Source organism: Schistocerca gregaria, chromosome 9, assembly GCF_023897955.1.
Source record: "Schistocerca gregaria isolate iqSchGreg1 chromosome 9, iqSchGreg1.2, whole genome shotgun sequence".
Lineage (NCBI taxonomy): Eukaryota > Metazoa > Arthropoda > Insecta > Orthoptera > Acrididae > Schistocerca > Schistocerca gregaria.
Genome location: NC_064928.1, coordinates 239,680,545 through 239,700,182, shown reverse-complemented (window position 1 = coordinate 239,700,182; position 19,638 = coordinate 239,680,545).

Below are 19,638 nucleotides of genomic sequence, written 5' to 3'. Positions count from 1 at the left end.
TAATTTTACATTCGTGATCTCCTCGGGAGGTATAGGTAGGGGGAAGCAATATATTCGATACCTCGTCCACAAACGCACCCTCTCGAAACCTGGACAGCATGCTACACCGCGATGCAGAGCGCCTCTGTTGCAGAGTCTGGCACTTGAGTTTGCTAAGCATCTCCGTAACGCTATCATGCTTACCAAATAGCCCTGAGTCGAAACGCGCCGCTGTTCTTTGGATCTTCTCCATCTCCTGTGAACTCGACCTGACAGGAATGCCACACTTTCCTGCGAACCTTGCAAAACTAGCACTCCTGGAAGAAAGACTATTGCGGAGACAGCCTGGGGGATGTTACCAGAATGAAATTTTCACTCTACAGTGGAGTGTGTGCTGATAAGAAACTTCCTGGCAGCTTCCTGACAGGTCCCGAGTTCGAGTCTCGGTCCGGCATACAGTTTTAATCTGGCCAGGAAGTCTCTCAGTTCCTGGTTCTTTTTGTTTCTGCGTTTGACAGTTTCATCTGCGAACCACTATCGCTGACATGGAGTCCGACAGGGAAATGTGGCCACACTACCCTTCAGGAAAAGTGGCCAAAGTGTTTTCCCAATCAGTGTTTGTTAGTTCCATGTATCACGCTTAATACGAAAGCGCGTCCAACACTTTTTTTATGGCAGATTGGTTTTCCAGTATACCATATTATTTGCGTCACATTTGGTTACAAAAGTGTAATTTCAACACAATCTCCGCTCAGTGCGACGGCCTTATTCGGAGCGCCTAGATGGCAGCATGGTACCACTCCACTGGTCGACGTCGGAGCCAACAGTTTTCTCCATCGATAACTCCTCTCCCCCCCCCCCCCCCCCCCCCCCCCGTCCCATCATCCACGTACTGCGTCCCGCGGAGTGTGTCCTTCATTGGGCCCAGCAGACGGAAGTCGGAAGGTACGAGACCCGGGTTCTACAACGGATGAAGGAGAACAGTCCAATGAAGTTTTTTGAACTCCTCGCAGGTGGTCTATGTGAGGCCTTGCGTTGTCATGAAGGAGGAGAAGTTCGTTTGCATTTTTGTGGCGACAAAAGAGCTGGAGGTGTTTTTTAGATTTCCTGAGGGTAGCATTACACGATTCAGGGTTGGTTGTTGCATCATGATGTAGGACTTCAAACAGAAGAACCCCTTCAGAGCCCCAGAGCACCGTCGCCATGCCTCTTTCTGCTGGGGATGCGGCTGTGAACTTTCTCTCTGCTGGAGAAGTGTTATGGCGCCACTCAGCCGATTGCCACTCTGTTTCCAGTCCGAAGTGGTGTCTCTGTACGCATTCTGGAAGCACCTCTGAATATGTATGGTGTTTTGGTTTTTCGCCAGAAGAAACCAAATAATATTTCTCTTCCTGGACTCACCTCCGTTACGGACGCCATTTTCAAGGCTACGTTGTTGTTGTTGTGGTCTTCAGTCCTGAGTCTGGTTTGGTGCAGCTCTCCATGCTACTGTATCCTGTGCAAGCTTCTTCATCTCTCAGTACCTACTGCAGCCTACATCCTTCTGAATCTGCTTAGTGTATTCATCTCTTGGTCTCCCTCTGAGATTTTTATCCTCCAAGCCGCCCTCCAATGCTAAATTTGTGATCCCCTGATGCCTCAGAACATGTCCTACCAACCGGTAGTTCTTCTTGTCAAGTTGTGCTACAATCTCCCCAATTCTACTCAATACCTCCTCATTAGTTATATGATCTACCCATCTAATCTTAAGCATTCTGTAGCACCACATTTCGAAAGCTTCTATTCAGTTCTTGTCCAAACTATTTATCGTACTTCCATACATGGCTACACTCCATACAAACACTTTCAGAAACGACTTCCTGACACTTAAAACTATACTCGATATTAACAAATTTCTCTTCTTCAGAAACGCTTTCCTTGCCATTGCCAGTCTACGTTTCATATGCTCTCTACTTCGACCTTCATCAGTTATTTTGCTCCCCAAATAGCAAAACTCCTTTACTACTTTAAGTGTCTCATTTCCTAATCTAATTCCCTCAGCATCACCTGACTTAATTCGACTACATTCCATGATCCTCGTTTTGCTTTTGTTGATGTTCATCTTATATACTACTTTCAAGACACTGCCCATTCCGTTCAACCGCTCTTCCAAGTCCTTTGCTGTTTCTGACAGAATTAGAATGTCATCGGCGAACCTCAACGTTTTTATTTCTTCTCCATGGATTTTAATACCCACTACGAATTTTTCTTTTGTTTCCTTTACTGTTTGCTCAATATACAGATTGAATAACATCAGGGAGAGGCTACAATCCTGTCTCACTCCATTCCCAACCGCTGCTTGCCTTTCATGCCCCTCGACTCTTATAACTGCCATCTGGTTTCTGTACAAATTGTAAACAGCCTTTCGCTCGCTGTATTTTACCCCCGCCACCTTTAGAATTTGAAAGAGAGTATTCCAGTCAACATTGTCAAGAGCTTTCTCTAAGTCTACAAATGCTGGAAACGTAGGTTTGCCCTTCCTTAATCTTTCTTCTAAGATGAGTCGTAGGATCAGTATTTCCTGACGTGTTCCAACATTTGTACGGAATCCAAAACTGATCTTCCCCGAGGTCGGTTTCTAACAGTTTTTCTATTCGTCTATAAAGAATTCGCGTTAGTATTTTGCAGCTGTGACTTATTAAACTGATAGTTTGGTAATTTTCACATCTGTCAACACCTGCTTTCTTTAGAATTACGTATGGCGTTTTTAAATATTTATTTATTGTTGGCTCATTCGTAACTGGATCGAGACCATACAATGAATTATAGTAATGAATATTAAATAGATATCACTTAAGTTTACGATTGGTAAAATACACTCCTGCAAATGGAAAAAAGAACACATTGACACCGGTGTGTCAGACCCACCATACTTGCTCCGGACACTGCGAGAGGGCTCTACAAGCAATGATCACACGCACGGCACAGCGGACACACCAGGAACTGCGGTGTTGGCCGTCGAATGGCGCTAGCTGCGCAGCATTTGTGCACCGCCGCCGTCAGTGTCAGCCAGTTTGCCGTGGCATACGGAGCTCCATCGCAGTCTTTAACACTGGTAGCATGCCGCGACAGCGTGGACGTGAACCGTATGTGCAGTTGACGGACTTTGAGCGAGGGCGTATAGTGGGCATGCGGGAGGCCGGGTGGACGTACCGCCGAATTGCTCAACACGTGGGGCGTGAGGTCTCCACAGTACATCGATGTTGTCGCCAGTGGTCGGCGGAAGGTGCACGTGCCCGTCGACCTGGGACCGGACCGCAGCGACGCACGGATGCACGCCAAGACCGTAGGATCCTACGCAGTGCCGTAGGGGACCGCACCGCCACTTCCCAGCAAATTAGGGACACTGTTGCTCCTGGGGTATCGGCGAGGACCATTCGCAACCGTCTCCATGAAGCTGGGCTACGGTCCCGCACACCGTTAGGCCGTCTTCCGCTCACGCCCCAACATCGTGCAGCCCGCCTCCAGCGGTGTCGCGACAGGCGTGAATGGAGGGACGAATGGAGACGTGTCGTCTTCAGCGATGAGAGTCGCTTCTGCCTTGGTGCCAATGATGGTCGTATGCGTGTTTGGCGCCGTGCAGGTGAGCGCCACAATCAGGACTGCATACGACCGAGGCACACAGGGCCAACACCCGGCATCATGGTGTGGGGAGCGATCTCCTACACTGGCCGTACACCTCTGGTGATCGTTGAGGGGACACTGAATAGTGCACGGTACATCCAAACCGTCATCGAACCCATCGTTCTACCATTCCTAGACCGGCAAGGGAACTTGCTGTTCCAACAGGACAATGTACGTCCGCATGTATCCCGTGCCACCCAACGTGCTCTAGAAGGTGTAAGTCAACTACCCTGGCCAGCAAGCTCTCCGGATCTGTCCCCCATTGAGCATGTTTGGGACTGTATGAAGCGTCGTCTCACGCGGTCTGCACGTCCAGCACGAACGCTGGTCAAACTGAGGCGCCAGGTGGAAATGGCATGGCAAGCCGTTCCACAAGACTACATCCAGCATCTCTACGATCGTCTCCATGGGAGAATAGCAGCCTGCATTGCTGCGAAAGGTGGATATACACTGTACTAGTGGCGACATTGTGCATGCTCTGTTGCCTGTGTCTATGTGCCTGTGGTTCTGTCAGTGTGATCATGTGATGTATCTGACCCCAGGAATGTGTCAATAAACTTTCCCCTTCCTGGGACAATGAATTCAGGGTGTTCTTATTTCAATTTCCAGGAGTGTATATTTCATACAAACTTTCGGCGCTTGAGCGTGGCTTTTCCTGTTAAAGGTCCGTTCATGTATTTTTAGCCGTGTTTCTTCTCTCTGTCGTGAATCGGACATCTTGAAAAGAAACAGCACCCGAAGACGACGGTGGCTCGAGCTGCATGACTTTTTGCTTAAAAATACGAAACCTTTTGCCATGCCAAGTCACCCAATAGTCTTACAGAGACTAAATACACAAAATAAATCAAACATAGGTTAGTAATAACAATACATTCTGAAATAAGAACACAATTAAAAGTACACTTACATTATGTAATTATGGGTGCCGTTTGGTTGCAACTCGTCAAGTATTAATAAAATAATCTATTATTAATGGCTGTGTGCCACATACGTCTGATCTGGATAAGACTTAGAAAACAAATTCTTCCTCTTTCACCAAAAATATAGTCCAAAGTATAGTGGGAAGTAGATGAAAGAAGCGACCACTATGATAAGATTTGTTTTGGATCCATCCACTAGATTTTAATCTGGCAGTTTTTAATCCGTGACATACAGTCTTTTAGCGGTGTTTTGATTTGACAGACAACGAATGATGGGAGAGACATTCCAAGCTTTTCCGCTCTAATGATTTAATCATGTGCTCACCTAAAGATGTGGCTTTTAGCGCCACTAAACCCGTAGTGGTACAGTAATAAAGGCCAAATACAGCTGAAGCGGTTATTAATACCCAAGATGAAAAATCAACAAATTTCATTTGTTTCATTTTACTGGACTTCTGTAATACAGGTACTTATAAACTTACCGTCACGTGGTCGATGAGACTTGTGAATGGAAAGGACCCAGTGAAGCGAAAGCGACAGACTGTGAGCACGATTTTACTGATGACATTAAAAAATGTAGAGCAGTATCGAAAAAGAAATCATAGCATGGTGGGGTTTCTGGTACACAAGTCATCGCAGGATCTTTGAAGACAAAAACTCATGCTTTTCCTGCCCAAGCCGCAGCTGTTTACCATGTTATCGCATCTTTCGGTTAACTGAAAATGAACATCAGCCGTTTTACCTACCAAGGGCCTCGAAACCACTCCTCAAGAATACATCCAAGAAGGACGGGGCGTGAGTCGTGCTTGGGTAGCTCAGTTGGTGATCCCGTGGTTAGCGTGAGCAGCTGCGGAACGAGAGGTCCTTGGTTCAAGTCTTCCCTCGAGTGAAAAACTTCAATCGATGAACAACGAACTTAAACGGATGTCTTACGACGTCCGCCCCGAGCAGATGAAGCGAACAAGCAACGAGCGAAAGCGAACAAAATGAGATTAAAAAGAAAAAAAAGTTGGTAGAGCACTTGCCCGCGAAAGGCAAAGGTCCCGAGTTCGAGTCTCGGTCCGGCACACAGTTTTGATCTGCCAAAAAGCTTTACATCCAAGGAGTTCATTAAGGTTGATCTTACACAAGAACCTGTTTTAACACTTCTCGTTCGTTGGCTGATTTTTTTTTTTTTTTGGAGTGGGGGGGGGGGGGCTGAGAGGACCAGACAGCGAGGTCATCGGTCCCATCGGATTAGGAAAGGATGGAGAAGGAAGTCGGCCCTTTCAAAGGAACCATCCCGGCATTTACATGAAGCGATTTGGGGAAATCACGGTAAGCTTGAATCAGGATGGCCGGACGCAGGTTTGAACCGTTGTCCTCCCAAATGAGAGTCCAGTGTCCTACCCACTGCACCACCTTGCTCGGTAGACTTCTCGTCCCGTGTAAAAAAAGCCGCTTCAGGCTACCGTGAAGAGTGCTCATAATGAGGAGTTTACTACTGAAATGAAGTGTTCCTTTGAACACTAGTGAACAGAAGCATGTAGTCACCCGTAGTGTGTCGTAGGTTCGTTGGTTTGTGGGGGTTAAAGGGACCAGACTGCTACGGTCATCGGTCCCTTTTTCCAAATACTAAAAACACCCACAGAGAATAAAAACGATCAACAGACGATAAGTTAGACGACACAGAAGAAGAAAAACGTAGACAAAGACCAGACAAGACGAACTAAAATCACACAGAGTGTGACGGTGGTTGGCCGACCATACAAACAAAAAGGGGAAAAGCCAACCACCGAGAAACACATGAAAAAAAAAATCAGACAAATCGTAGGCCATAGGCCAGAATCAACACAAAAACACACACTTACATTAAGCGATAAAATCCCTCTGCCCCAATAAAATGCAGAACTATGTCCGCTATGGAAGAGTCGTCAGATAAAAGCGCAGAGAGCGTATCAGGCAGCGCAAAAGTCTGCCTGAGCACAGTTAAAAGGGCGCACAGAATATGGACCACCGTCAAGGACGACCCACAACGACAAAGAGGGGGATCCTCACGACACAGTAAATAACTGTGCGTGAGTCGGGTGTGGCCAATGCGGAGCCGACAAAGGACGACTGATTCCCTGCGGTTGGCTCGCATGGATGACCGCCACACAGTAGTCGTCTCCTTGATACGGCGGAGTTTGTTTGGCACGGGCAGGTTGCGCCAATCAGTGTCCCATAAATCGAAAACTTTGCGGCGTAATAGTGCCCGCAAATCAGTCGCCGGGAGGCCAATCTCCAGATATGGTGCGCTAGTGGCCTCTTTCGCCAGGCGGTCAACAGTTTCATTTCCGGGTATCCCAACATGGGCCGGGGTCCGAACAAAGACCAAAGATCTGCCGCAACGGGCAAGAGTATGCAGGGACTCCTGGATAGCCATCACCAGACGAGAACGAGGGAAACACTGGTCGAGAGCTTGTAAACCGCTCAGGGAATCGCTACAGATAACGAAGGACTCACCTGAGCAGGAGCGGATATACTCTAGGGCACGAAAGATGGTGACCAGCTCAGCAGTGTAAACACTGCAGCCAGCCGGCAACGACCGTTGTTCAGAATGGTCCCCTAGAGTTAGTGCATAACCGACACGACCAGCACCCATCGAACCGTGGGTATAGACAACGCCAGAGCCCTGATACGTGGCCAGGATGGAATAAAAGCGGCGTCGGAAGGCCTCCGGAGGGACTAAGTCCTTCTGCCCTGTGCCAAGTCGAGCCAAAGGCAAGGGCGAGGCACACACCATGGGGGTGTACGCAGAGGGGCCCGGAAAGGAGGTGGTACAGGGAAACACCCAAGCCCGTAGAGAAGCTGTTTGACGCGTAAGGCGATCGGACAACCCGACCGGGGCCGACGTTCTGGCAGACGGACGACTGACTGCGGGAAGAGGACACGATAATTTGGATGCCCGGGCGAGCTAAAAACATGGGCAGCATAAGCAGCCAGTAATTGTTGGCGTCGTAACCGCAGTGGAGGGACACCTGCCTCCACAAGTATGCTGTCCACATTGCTGGTCCGGAAAGCACCAGTGGCAAGGCGTATCCCGCTGTGGAGGATTGGGTCCAGCAGCCGCAACGCAGATGGGGATGCTGAGCCATAAGCCAGACTCCCATAGTCCAGACGGGACTGGATTAACGCCTGGTAAAGCCATAGGAGAGTAGATCGGTCGGCGCCCCACCTGTTGTGACTCAGGCATCGCAGAGCATTTAGATGCCGCCAACACGCCTGTTTAAGCTGCCGAATATGAGGCAGCTAAGTCAACCAGGCATCAAAAACCACCCCCAAAAACCTATGTAACTCCACCACTGTAAGAAGCTCGCCGTCAAGATAAAGCCGTGGCTCCGGGTGAACAGTGCGTCGCCGGCAGAAATGCATAACGCAGGTCTTGGCTGCCGAAAACTGAAAACCATGCGCTACAGCCCAAGACTGCGCCTTGCGGATTGCGCCCTGTAGCTGACGTTCAGCAGCTGCAATGCCAATAGAGCTGTAGTCAAGGCAGAAGTCGTCAGCATACAGGGAAGCGGAGACAGAATTTCCCACGGCCGCAGCGAGCCCGTTAATGGCTATTAAAAACAGACACTTGGAACAGAACCCTGTGGCACACCGTTCTCCTGGAATTGGGAGGCCGCGACGTGCACGCGGAAGGTACGATACGACAGAAAATTGCGGATATAGATCGGCAGAGGGCCCCGAAGGCCCCATCCATGAAGCGTAGAAAGGATGTGATGCCGCCATGTCGTATCATACGCCTTCCGCATGTCGAAAAAGACAGCGACCAGATGCTGACTGCGGGCAAAGGCAGTACGGATGGCCGACTCCAGGCTCACCAGATTGTCAGCGGTGGAGCTGCCTTTACGGAACCCACCCTGAGACGGAGCCAGAAGGCCCCGAGACTCCAGTACCCAATTCAAACGCCGGCTCACCATCCGTTCAAGCACCTTGCAAAGAACGTTGGTGAGGCTAATGGGACGGTAGCTGTCCACCTCCAAAGGGTTCTTCCCCGGTTTCAGAATGGGGACAACAAGACTTCCCCGCCATTGCGACGGAAACTCACCCTCGACCAAAATGCGGTTGTAAAGGTCGAGGAGGTGTCGCTGGCAGTCCACTGAAAGGTGTTTCAGCATCTTAGAGTGGATGCTATCTGGGCCAGGAGTGGTATCAGGACAAGCGGCGAGGGCACTGCGGAATTCCCACTGACTGAATGGAAAATTGTACAATTCAGGATGGTGGGTGCAAAAAGAAAGACTCCGACGTTCTATCCGCTCTTTAATGGAGCGGAAGCCCAAGGGGTAGTTGGCAGAAGCGGAATTCAGAGCAAAGTGCTCTGCCAAGTGGTTTGCAATGACGTCGGACTCAGTGCAAACCGCTCCATTCAGTGAGCGCGCACGGACGCTGACAGGGGTCCGATAGCCATAGAGGCGGCGAATCGTGGCCCAGACCTGCGATGGAGTGTATGGAGGCCAATGGTGGACACATACCGCTCCCAGCACTCCTGCTTGCGTTGGCGGATAATGCGGCGGGCCCGCGCATGCAGCCGTTTGAAGGCGATGTGTTCGCTTGTAACACCGGCGAGCTTTAATCGCTTCAGCGATCGCAGGCGACCACCAAGGCACAGTCCGCCGCCGAGGGGACCCAGAAGAACGGGTAATGGCAGATTCGGCGGCAGTAACGATGCCGGTGGTGACCGATTGAACCACTGCATCAATGTCATCCTTAGAGAGAAGCTCAATAGCGGCAGTGGAGGAGAACAAGTCCCAGTCAGCCTTATTCAGAGCCCATCTGCTAGGGCGCCCAGAAGACTGACGCTGTGGCAGTGACAGAAAGATCGGAAAGTGGTCACTACCACAAAGGTCGTCATGCACTCTCCATTGGACAGGCGGTAAGAGGCTAGGGCTACAGATCGAAAGGTCAACGTCAGAGTATGTGCCATGCGCCACACTGAAGTGTGTGAAGGCACCATCATTTAATATCGAGAGATCCAGCTGCGCCAATAAATGCTCAACGATGGCGCCTCGACATGTTGCCACCGACCCACCACACAGATGGTTATGGGTGTTAAAGTCGGCCAGTAACAAGAAAGGTGGCGGCAATTGGGCTATCAGAGCAGCCAGGACATGCAGCGCGATATCACCATCCGGTGGAAGGTAAAGACTGCAGACGGTAACAGCCAGTGGCGTCCACACCCGAACAGCGACAGCCTCTAAAGGGGTTTGGAGGGGTACAGACTCGCTGTGAAGAGAGTTCAGGACATATATGCAGACGCCACCAGACACCCTTTCATAAGCTGTCCGGTTCTTATAATAACCCCGGTAGCCACGGAGGGCGGGGGTTCGCATTGCCGGAAACCAAGTTACCTGCAGAGCAATGCAGAGGAAAGGGTGAAGGCTGATAAGTTGGCGGAGCTCAGCTAGATGGTGGAAGAAACCGCTGCAGTTCCACTGGAGGATGGTGTTGTCCATGGCTGAGAAAGGCGTGACGGGACTGAGAAGGGAGATTACGCCGCTGGGTCACCTGCTGCCTCCGATTTAGGACCTGTGATAGTGCTTTCCATGGCGTCTGATGGACCGGCGACATCGAGGTCCTCAGCGGACGCCAGAATCTCCACCGCATCCTCAGACGCAGAGCTGGAACGTTGCGGTGGGATGGCTGCCACCGTGAATTCCTAGGGCTGAGAGCTCTTCTTGGGTTTCTCACGCCGTTCCTTGGGTCGCACCGGCTGGGAGGGCTTCACCAATTCAGTCTCCGGGACGGAGGAGGATCGTGAAGCCCTACGACCAGCGGATTGCGGGCTCTTACGCCACTGTCGGTCGTCAGCCTTCTCGCTGGCGGAACCTGGGAAGGGAGGGAACCAAGGGACCCCTTGCGAGCGTGAGAAGCCGAAGAAGTTGGACACTTCTCCGGCTTAGAAGTGGGGACGGACGTCCCCGATGGGTGGGATGGTGTTGCTCCTGAGGTAGGTGGCGCAGGAGCAACCTGGTGGATAGATCCCCCCACTGGAGAGGGGGCAGGAGGAGTTGTACTACTCGTCGATCCGGCCACAATTGGAGAAACAGACGGGGCTAGCACAGGTGTTGTAGCAGCAGTGTAGGAAGATGTCATTCTCACAGGATGGAGTCGGTCGTATTTCCTTTTGGCATCAGTATAGGTTAGTCAGTCCAGGGTCTTGTATTCCATGATTTTACGCTCTTTCTGGAAAATTCGGCAGTCTGGCGAGCAAGGTGAATGGTGCTCCCCACAGTTGACACAGATGGGAGGCGGGGCACATGGAGTATTGGGATGTGATGGGCGTCCGCAATCTCGACATGTGAGGCTGGAAGTGCAGCGAGAAGACATATGGCCGAACTTCCAGGACTTAAAGCACCGCATCGGGGGAGGGATATAGGGCTTAACGTCACATCGGTAGACCTTCACCTTGACCTTTTCCGGTAATGTATCGAAGGCCAAGATGAAGGCACCTGTAGCAATCTGATTTTCCTTACGACCCCGATGAACGCGCAGGACGAAATGTACACCTCGGCGCTCTAAATCGGCGCGCAGCTCTTCATCAGACTGCAAAAGAAGTTCCCTATGATAAATAACTCCCTGGACCAAATTTAAACTGTTATGGGGTGTGATCGTAACGGCAACATCCCCCAACTTGTCACAAGCGAGTAACCGTCGTGACTGGGCAGAGGATGCCGTTTGTATCAGGACTGACCCAGAGCGCATTTTTGACAAGCCTTCCACCTCCCCAAACTTGTCCTCTAAATGCTCGACGAAGAACTGAGGCTTTGTGGAGAGAAAAGACTCCCCAATGTACTACGCTTCATTGCGGGTAATCCGCCCTGATGCCACCTATTCCGACCAAGGGCCCTTCCCACGGGCGCCACGCAGCCACGGCAAGAGCCACCTGGCAGGATGGCCGTTGCCGGGAGTCCCGATACCCCAGGAGGATAGGCATCTACTCCTTGGCATACGTGGGGAGTTCACGGCGCAGGCATCAGTAGAGCGATCCCTGTGTTGTCAGGGGGCTACAACCAACAGGGTACATGGCGGCCCCACCACAACGGACTGGCTACCGTGCTGGATGTTAGGTAACATGTGGTCCATGGTCGCTGTCGGTGTAGAAAGAGGCACTGCACAGTGCAAGGTGTAATCTGCACGCAGAAACAGAGTCATGCCCAAGAGATGGAGAGCGGACAGGACTGCAATTCAACGGTGTATAAGCTGGCGAAAGGTCTGATCGCAAGATGGACACAATGCACCAAGTAAGGCGCCCTTCCCCAATCGGCTCGCTCTTCGGAAAATTTTGAGAGATGGAGGTCAAACCCAACAGGGGACCATCAAATAAGGCCGAAAAGTTTGAGACACCTTTTAGTCGCCTCTTACGACAGGCAGGAATACCGCGGGCCTATTCTAATCCCCGAACCCACAGGGAGGTAGTGTGTCGTTATCACAAGATATGCACCAAGTGAATGTTGATGCTGATGCTGACGAAGAGACAAGCGATTCGTGTGCGCTCTCGCGAGCTTCGATGCTTTCTGTTCCCTCCCCACAAGGGGGCCCGGGCAGGCAGAGGAAGGAATTACTGAAAGGCACTTAAGGATTACGCAGTTCCTGGAATCTAGCATTAAAAATGGCAAAATAAGCCAGGCTGCAATAATGACAATCAAGAATGAACTCGCCTCATGGGCTATCGCTCACGCGAAGCTTGAGGGGCGAGTTGAGGAATTACAAAAGCAGAATGAAAGGCTGCGAAAACAGCCAACTAAGTCATGGGCTGGTGTGGCGGCCCAGACCGCACCAAAAACGACAACGAAGGAAACGATTGCCAAAGTGTCACAAAGACCAGACACGGCTGTCTTTTTAAGACCCTTGCCTGGCCAAGACACCAAAAAGGTTCAAGAGACCTTTACGACTATGGTAAATCCTATAAAAGATAAAATCAAAGTAAACAAAGTTAAGGCCACAAAAAATGTTGTTATAGTTGATGTGGCGACAGAAGAGGACAGGAACAAAATACTGAATAACCAAAAGTTGTGCAAAGCAGTAAAGTGTGAACCACCGAAAAAGAAAAACCCATTGGTTATAATGTATGATGTTCCTGTGACATTTGAAAATAATGACCTATGTGAAACTATAAGGAAGCAAAATTTTGACGAAATCAATGCAGAGGAATTCAAAAACGAATTCAAACTAAAGTTCAAAACGGGGCCAAGAGAGAGAGACGTTGTTCACCATGTGGCTGAAGTAACTGGGAACATGTGGAAAAAGCTCACTACCCTTGGGTAAGATCTATGTTGGCTTTCATGCAATAAATGTGCGAGACTTCTTGGTGGTACCTCGCTGTCATAATTGCGGAGATCTCGATCACATTCATAAGTACTGTGAACGGAAGCCGGCTTGCTCCAGGTGTGGAGCTGAAGATCATGTCAAGAAAAGTTGCTCTAAAACAGCAATTTGCATTCCCTGCACAAGAAGGGGGAAAAAGACGTGTAATGCAACTGGTCGAAATTGCCCGACCTACAGGATGCTGGAGCACCGCCTGATCTCAAGGACCGATTATGGCTGAGTCCATATCGGCACCCAGGATGCCTAAACATAAATCCCCGTGCAAGAAGCGAAGGGATGCGGCAAGGGCTGCCATGTTCAAGCAGTTCTTAGCACAAATGGCAGAAGGCAAGACTGGAAAAAAGAAAATGATAGATGCGTGTGTCCAGACGGACTCACAGGAACATGAGACTGCTCCCTCTCGGTCTTGCCGGGGAAATCGATCGCCAGAAAACCAGGCACCTTACGGTAAGCATCCTGTAGTGGGCCGACCAATCTTCATGAAAGGAGTCTCTAAACCAGACCCGCCAGTGCAGGACAATTCAATTAGCAGCACCAAAACGGACTTAGGGCAATCACCGGTCAAACAGGTGATTGATCCAGTCAGGATTTATCCTAACTTGGAGTTCTCATTGCAATTGTCCCGCCTGGAGGAGCCGGCTGTCCTGACCACAGCACTAAGACACCTTGTGCGAGTGGGACACAAATATGGAAGGAAAGTCACCTTCTCGGCCATGGAGGCTGTTGATAGAGTGCAATTAAAGACTATGAATCTCCCTACCGATTTCGGCGCCCTGCGTGACCTAGTCAAAAAGGTTTTTGAACGACGAAACGAGACATTTGATCTCAAAGAAATCTACAATCAATCAGTCCTATCAAATGGAAGGATCGCATATGACTGGACGAAGACCTTTCCAGAATCATATGTTCACACCTATTTTCCATGACTAGGAAAATATATATTGGACAGTTAAATGCTCACAATAGCAGATTGGTCATGCAGGAACTTCGGAGGGTGGTGGAGGAGACGAGCCTTGATGTGCTTTGTCTACAGGAACCATACTCTCTTGCAGGGAATATAGCTTTTTCTGCCACAACCTTGCAGGTGGTAAGCTTTGGAGAGGATCCAAAGGCCACCATCGTGGTGATCAATAAGTCATTGCGGATCACAGTTCTCTCACACCTTTCAGACGACCATTGCAATGTTGCAGAGCTTCAGTCACCAATTGGTGTCATATATCTGGTGAACATGTACTTCCAGTACGGCACCGACATTGAAGTATATCTTGATCAGCTCTCGCGAGTCTCTACAATATTGAGAGGCCGAAAAGTTGTGGTGGTAGCCGACGTTAACGCCAAATCCCCCCTGTGGCACAGTGGCACTCGGGATGAGAGAGGTGGGAAATTAGAAGAGACCATCATGTCGCTACAACTCGTAGTTGCAAACAGACCTGGCAACCCTCCTACCTGCTCTGGTGGTGGAGGCGATGGAACTAACATAGATGTCACACTGATGACAGCAAATATAGCTGCAAATATACAGGACTGGATGGTCAAAGATAGGATCACTACCAGTGATCATAATCTAATCACCTTCATGATCACGAATGAAGAGTGCCACTGGGACATAGGGTGGGAGGTGCAATTAAACTATAACAAAACAAACTGGGAGCGCCTTGCAGGAGAGTTGGACATACCGACATGGCCAGAATGAGATGAGGATGTCAACAAACACGCCGAAGAGCTGGTGGACGCACTTACAAGGGCGGTAAAGGCTGCTGTACCCACCAGGAGAAGGGCCGTGGCGGCTTCTCCGTCACCATGGTCTGCTGAACTTGGACAGATGCGCCAGTCTGTCAGGAGGGCGAGGAGGTATTACCAGCGAAGTGTCGGCAGCGATGGCTGCAAATCTATAGGGATGCAAAAGAGCAATTCCAGGAGGAACTGAGAGCAGTCAGGCTCCAAAGCTGGGAAAAATATGTTCAGAGCCAACTGGCTATAGATCCCTGGGGCATCCCTTACAAGATTGTGCGCGAAAAAATACGATCGCCAATGGTGCTCTCCACAGTCAGGGATGGGAATCGGATGACGGGATCTTGGCGGGAAACCACTGAGGTTCTACTCCGGTCCTTGCTCCCTGATGACAAGGAGGAGGAAGACACAGAAGAACGCCTAATTAGGCAAGCAGTGGAGGAAGACTATCAAAACAATGGGATGGTCTACCCATTCTCAGAAGATGAAGTAGCAGCTCAAATAAAGGCGTTAAAGAAAGGAAAAGCCCCAGGACCAGACGGCATTGTAGCAGAGGTGGTGCAATACCTTGCACCTTAACTGGTAGCCCCTCTGAGAAGAATTTACAATGAGGCACTGCGCCTTGGAACGTTTCCGTCCATCTGGAAACAAGCAAATGTAGTGATCATTAAGAAAGGACATGACAAGGATCCTACAGAAGTGAAGTCCTACAGGCCAATATGTTTGTTGGACCTGTTAGGTAAATTGTTAGAGAGGTTGCTGGCTGACAGATTGGCAGCACACAGAGTGCTGTGTGGGATGAGCGACAGGCAGTTCAGCTTTCGCGCGGGGCGATCTGCGTCTGACGCAATTGCCCTGGCGGCCGAGGTCTGTGGGTCGTCGCCACACAAGTACATAGCTGGCATCATGGTGGACATCAGTGGCGCCTTTGACAACCTGTGGTGGCCTTCGATCTTCTCCTGTTTACGGGAGAAGGAGTGTCCAGGGCTGCTATACGGCTGTCTTAGGAGCTATTGTATGGGAAGGGAGGTCTGGCTATCGTCCCCTAGCGGGAGAGTTGGAAAGAAGATTACAAAGGGGTGTCCACAGGGCTCTGTACCGGGGCCACTCTTTTGGGACCTTAATATGGAGCCTCTCCTGGAGAGCTTGGAGAGCTGTGAAGATGTGCTAGAGGCGATAGCCTACGCTGACGACCTCCTTCTGTTGGTGGGCGGCCGGAGCCGCGAGGACCTTGAACCCAAAATCGATAGGTCATTAACAGTCCTATCACAATGGTGCCAAAGGGCTAAAATGAAGATTGCGCCCAACAAGTCACTATATCTACTGCTAAAAGGCCAATTGGCCAGGAACCCGACAGTGAGAATCGCGGGAACACCAGTTATTCGGCGGAAGGAAGCCCGGTATTTGGGCGTCGTCATTGACGAAAAGTGGAGCTTTTCACAACACATCGAAACAGCCACACAAAGATCACTTGAGGCCCTAAATAACCTCATCATGATTGGGCACAGAAGATTTCATCTTCCCCTGCATCTTATCAAACTGTACCATAATACCATACTCGCATCCATCGTGGGTTACGGATCCGGAGTCTGGGCACACAGGCTCACGAGGGTCATGCCTGCCTTGGCTGTGAGGAGGGTGCAGCGGAACATGCTGTTACGATCAATTGGGGCATACAGAACATCACCTGGTGGAGCTTTATTGGTACTCATGGGGATATGCCCCCTAGATATAAAAATCAGAGAGCAAGCGGCGTGGTACTGGGTGAAAAAAGGGGAAATTGAAAAAACTGACCAAATTCTTGGGGTGAGGGTGGGGGACAAGTTTGCAATTAAGCGGAGAGGGGAAGAATTGTGGCAGGAACTGTGGGATAGGGAGGAAACAGGTAGAAGGACACACCAGCTGCTTCCAAATGTTAAAGAAAGATTACAGCTCTCTCACTTTCAACCCAGCAAGGGACTGCTGCACTTCCTCACAGGTCATGGACCGTATCCGGCATATCTGTGCCGGTTCGGGAAAAGGCCAACCCCCTCGTGTGACTGTGGGGCTGAGATCGGAACTCCGGATCATGTGATCTACGAGTGTTCCATTTTTGACGACGTAGCCACCGGTCTTAGACAGCAACTTCCCAACCATGACACATATCATCTCATCAGGAATCCCGTCACCTTCAAGATCTTAGATGAACTTGCCAGCGAGGTATCAGCAAAGGTCTTGAGGGAATATAGAAGGGAGAACTTAGAAAACTGATCCTGACCTGATTCATTGCGACCATCCCGTTCCGCCGAGGCGTGGACTGGCCGATCGCCGTGACGGTCGGAAACCGCCACGTCATGGAGTAGGGGGATGGAGCGCAAAAAATACCGGACTTGACCATGCACACTGATTATGACTCGTAGTTTTCTGTAGGTTAGTTTCTTGGATAATTGAAAATGAATCCGCAGCGACTTTTGTAAAGGCCAGCCCAGTGCCAGGGGCGCGCCCACAGGGGTTAGCTCGGTGGGCACGGCCGACTTGGTAGGTTTATATGTCTTTCTGGCACAATTGTAATCGCTGCAGGTAGCAGAGTCTCAGAATAGTAGATTAGTACTAACCGAAGATCTTACCCAACAATCACTAACCCTATCCTGTAGCATGTATAGTGTTTTTCCAAATAATAATCAAAAATTGTAATGCTGCAACATAACTATGTACTGTAAATAAAATGACCCACTAATGTGTTTAGGTGGCGGGTTTTTATGTATAATATTGTTATTAAATAAAGAATTTTTTTTTAAAAATATATATATATATATATATATATATATATATATATATTAACCAAGATAGCGTATAGGAAGTTTGATAATTAGTTGCGACTTTACCGCTCATCAAAATATACACAGCAGCGTTGATGATAAGAGTGTACTTTGCCGATTGGCCGTAAACAACGTAAGGGAATGTCGTACAGGGCTAGTTGACAAAGTGACCTCTTATCTTACACACTGCTGTCTATATCTTGATCTGAAGATGACCGACAACAGTCGAAACTAGATATGGAAGTTAGTATATGCTATCACAGCTAATAAAGATTTTACAAAAAGTCGACATTCACTGAAATAATAAATTGCGCGTCTACACTGACAGTGTCAGTTAACTAGACTGAAGCGGCAATAGGTATGCGTATTCAAATACAGAGATTTGTAAACAGGCAGCATATGGCCCTGCGGTGGGCAACTCCTATATAGGACAACAAGTGTCTGGCGCAGTTGTTAGATCGGTTACTGCTGCTACAATGGCAGGTTATCAAGATTTAAGTGAGTCTGAACTTAGTGTTATAGTCGACGCACGAGCGGTGGGACACAGCATCTCCGAGGTAGCGATGAAGTCGGGATTTTCCAGTACGATCATTTCACGAGTGAACCGTGAATATCAGGAATCCAGTAAAACATCAAATCTCCGAAATCGCTGTGCCCAAAAAAAAAAAGAAAAAATGATTCTGCCATAACGGGACCAACGATGACTGGAGATAATCGTTCAACGTGACAGAAGTGCAACCCCATGCCATGTCACATGCCGTGGTCTGGAGTCCCTTGGCGATACAAGAAATTTAAGCTTCTAAGTCAATGGAATGAAAAGATACAACCATTAATGTCACATATTTTGATACCCGAAACTCATCAAAAGCTATAGGATACTCTCCGTCGACCTAGAATTATGAAATTTGGCAAGAAACAAGGTTTCACAGTACTAACGAAAAAAATAAGAAAAGTTGTAATTATGTAACATGAAAGAAAGGTCTTGCATTTCTTATGAGATTGTCAGTCGATCCGGCCGTCTTTTAAGACCTCTTTTTCTCAGGAACATGTGGACTTATCAAGTTGAAATTTACTTCATGCACCAAGGTCTATGGTCCGCTGGTGGTGTAATAAATGTAAGCTTGAAAGTCAAAGAAACCAAAAGATACCGCCCTCTATTCACCTAATTTTCATACTCGAAAACTCGGTCATCACAACTTATTAGGTTCTTCCCTTTGGTCTAGCATGGAGAAATTTGGGAATATGCAAGGTTTCACAGTACAACCAAATCTGTTAATCTGTGCCTATATCGCACGAAAAAGGAATGTGGTTTGTTATCTCTCAATCTGTACGTTCGTCCATCAAATTCCCTTTTACTCAGGAACAGCAGACGTATCAAACTGAAGTCTATGTCACCTAAAGATGTCTATGGTCCTTTGCTTGTGTAAAAAAGTTAACCTTCTAAGTCAGTGCTATCGAAAGATACGGTCATTTACGTAACAAATTTTGCTACTCGAATACTCACTTATTAAACAATATTGAATTACAAACATGAAATTTTACAAGACGCAAGGTTTAAAAGTATAACTAAAGGAATAAACCGGAAAATTGCCAAATTGTAAATACATCACGAGAAAAAATAATTCTTTTTGTTATTTGTTATCCTTCCTCACACTTGAAACTGAGTCATTCTCGAAAGCCTTGGAGTCCCTGGGACCGATATGTTGCCAATATCCATGTCGATAACAGAAAAAAACGTCGATATTCTCCATTTCCGGAATGTGTGAACTGTCCGTATACGTAATTAAGTTTGTACAGAACCCTGAGAGTCGTGCCCAACTTGCAGATGGGCAAATCTTTTTTTTATATAGATAATGTCTTTGTTTAGTTATATAGCCATCTGTTACGGTGTGTTGGTGGCGTAAAATAAGACTTGGGAGAAGACGGGACCGATTAAAATTTCTTTTTCTGTTTGAAACGAAATTATGTAATGAATTATCTAGTTATTGCACCAGTGTCTTCAGTTTTATCCTTGTATGAGTTTTGGCTATTAATTACGAAACAACCTGTAAAACGGATGGGCGAGGAACGTTTGCCGAATTCGGTGTACAGGTATGAGCCAGAGGGTCGCGCACAGTGACCCAAAGATCAAAAGACCAAGTTTGAAGTACGCTACAGGTTCAAAAATAGTTCAAATGGCTCTAAGCATTATGGGACTT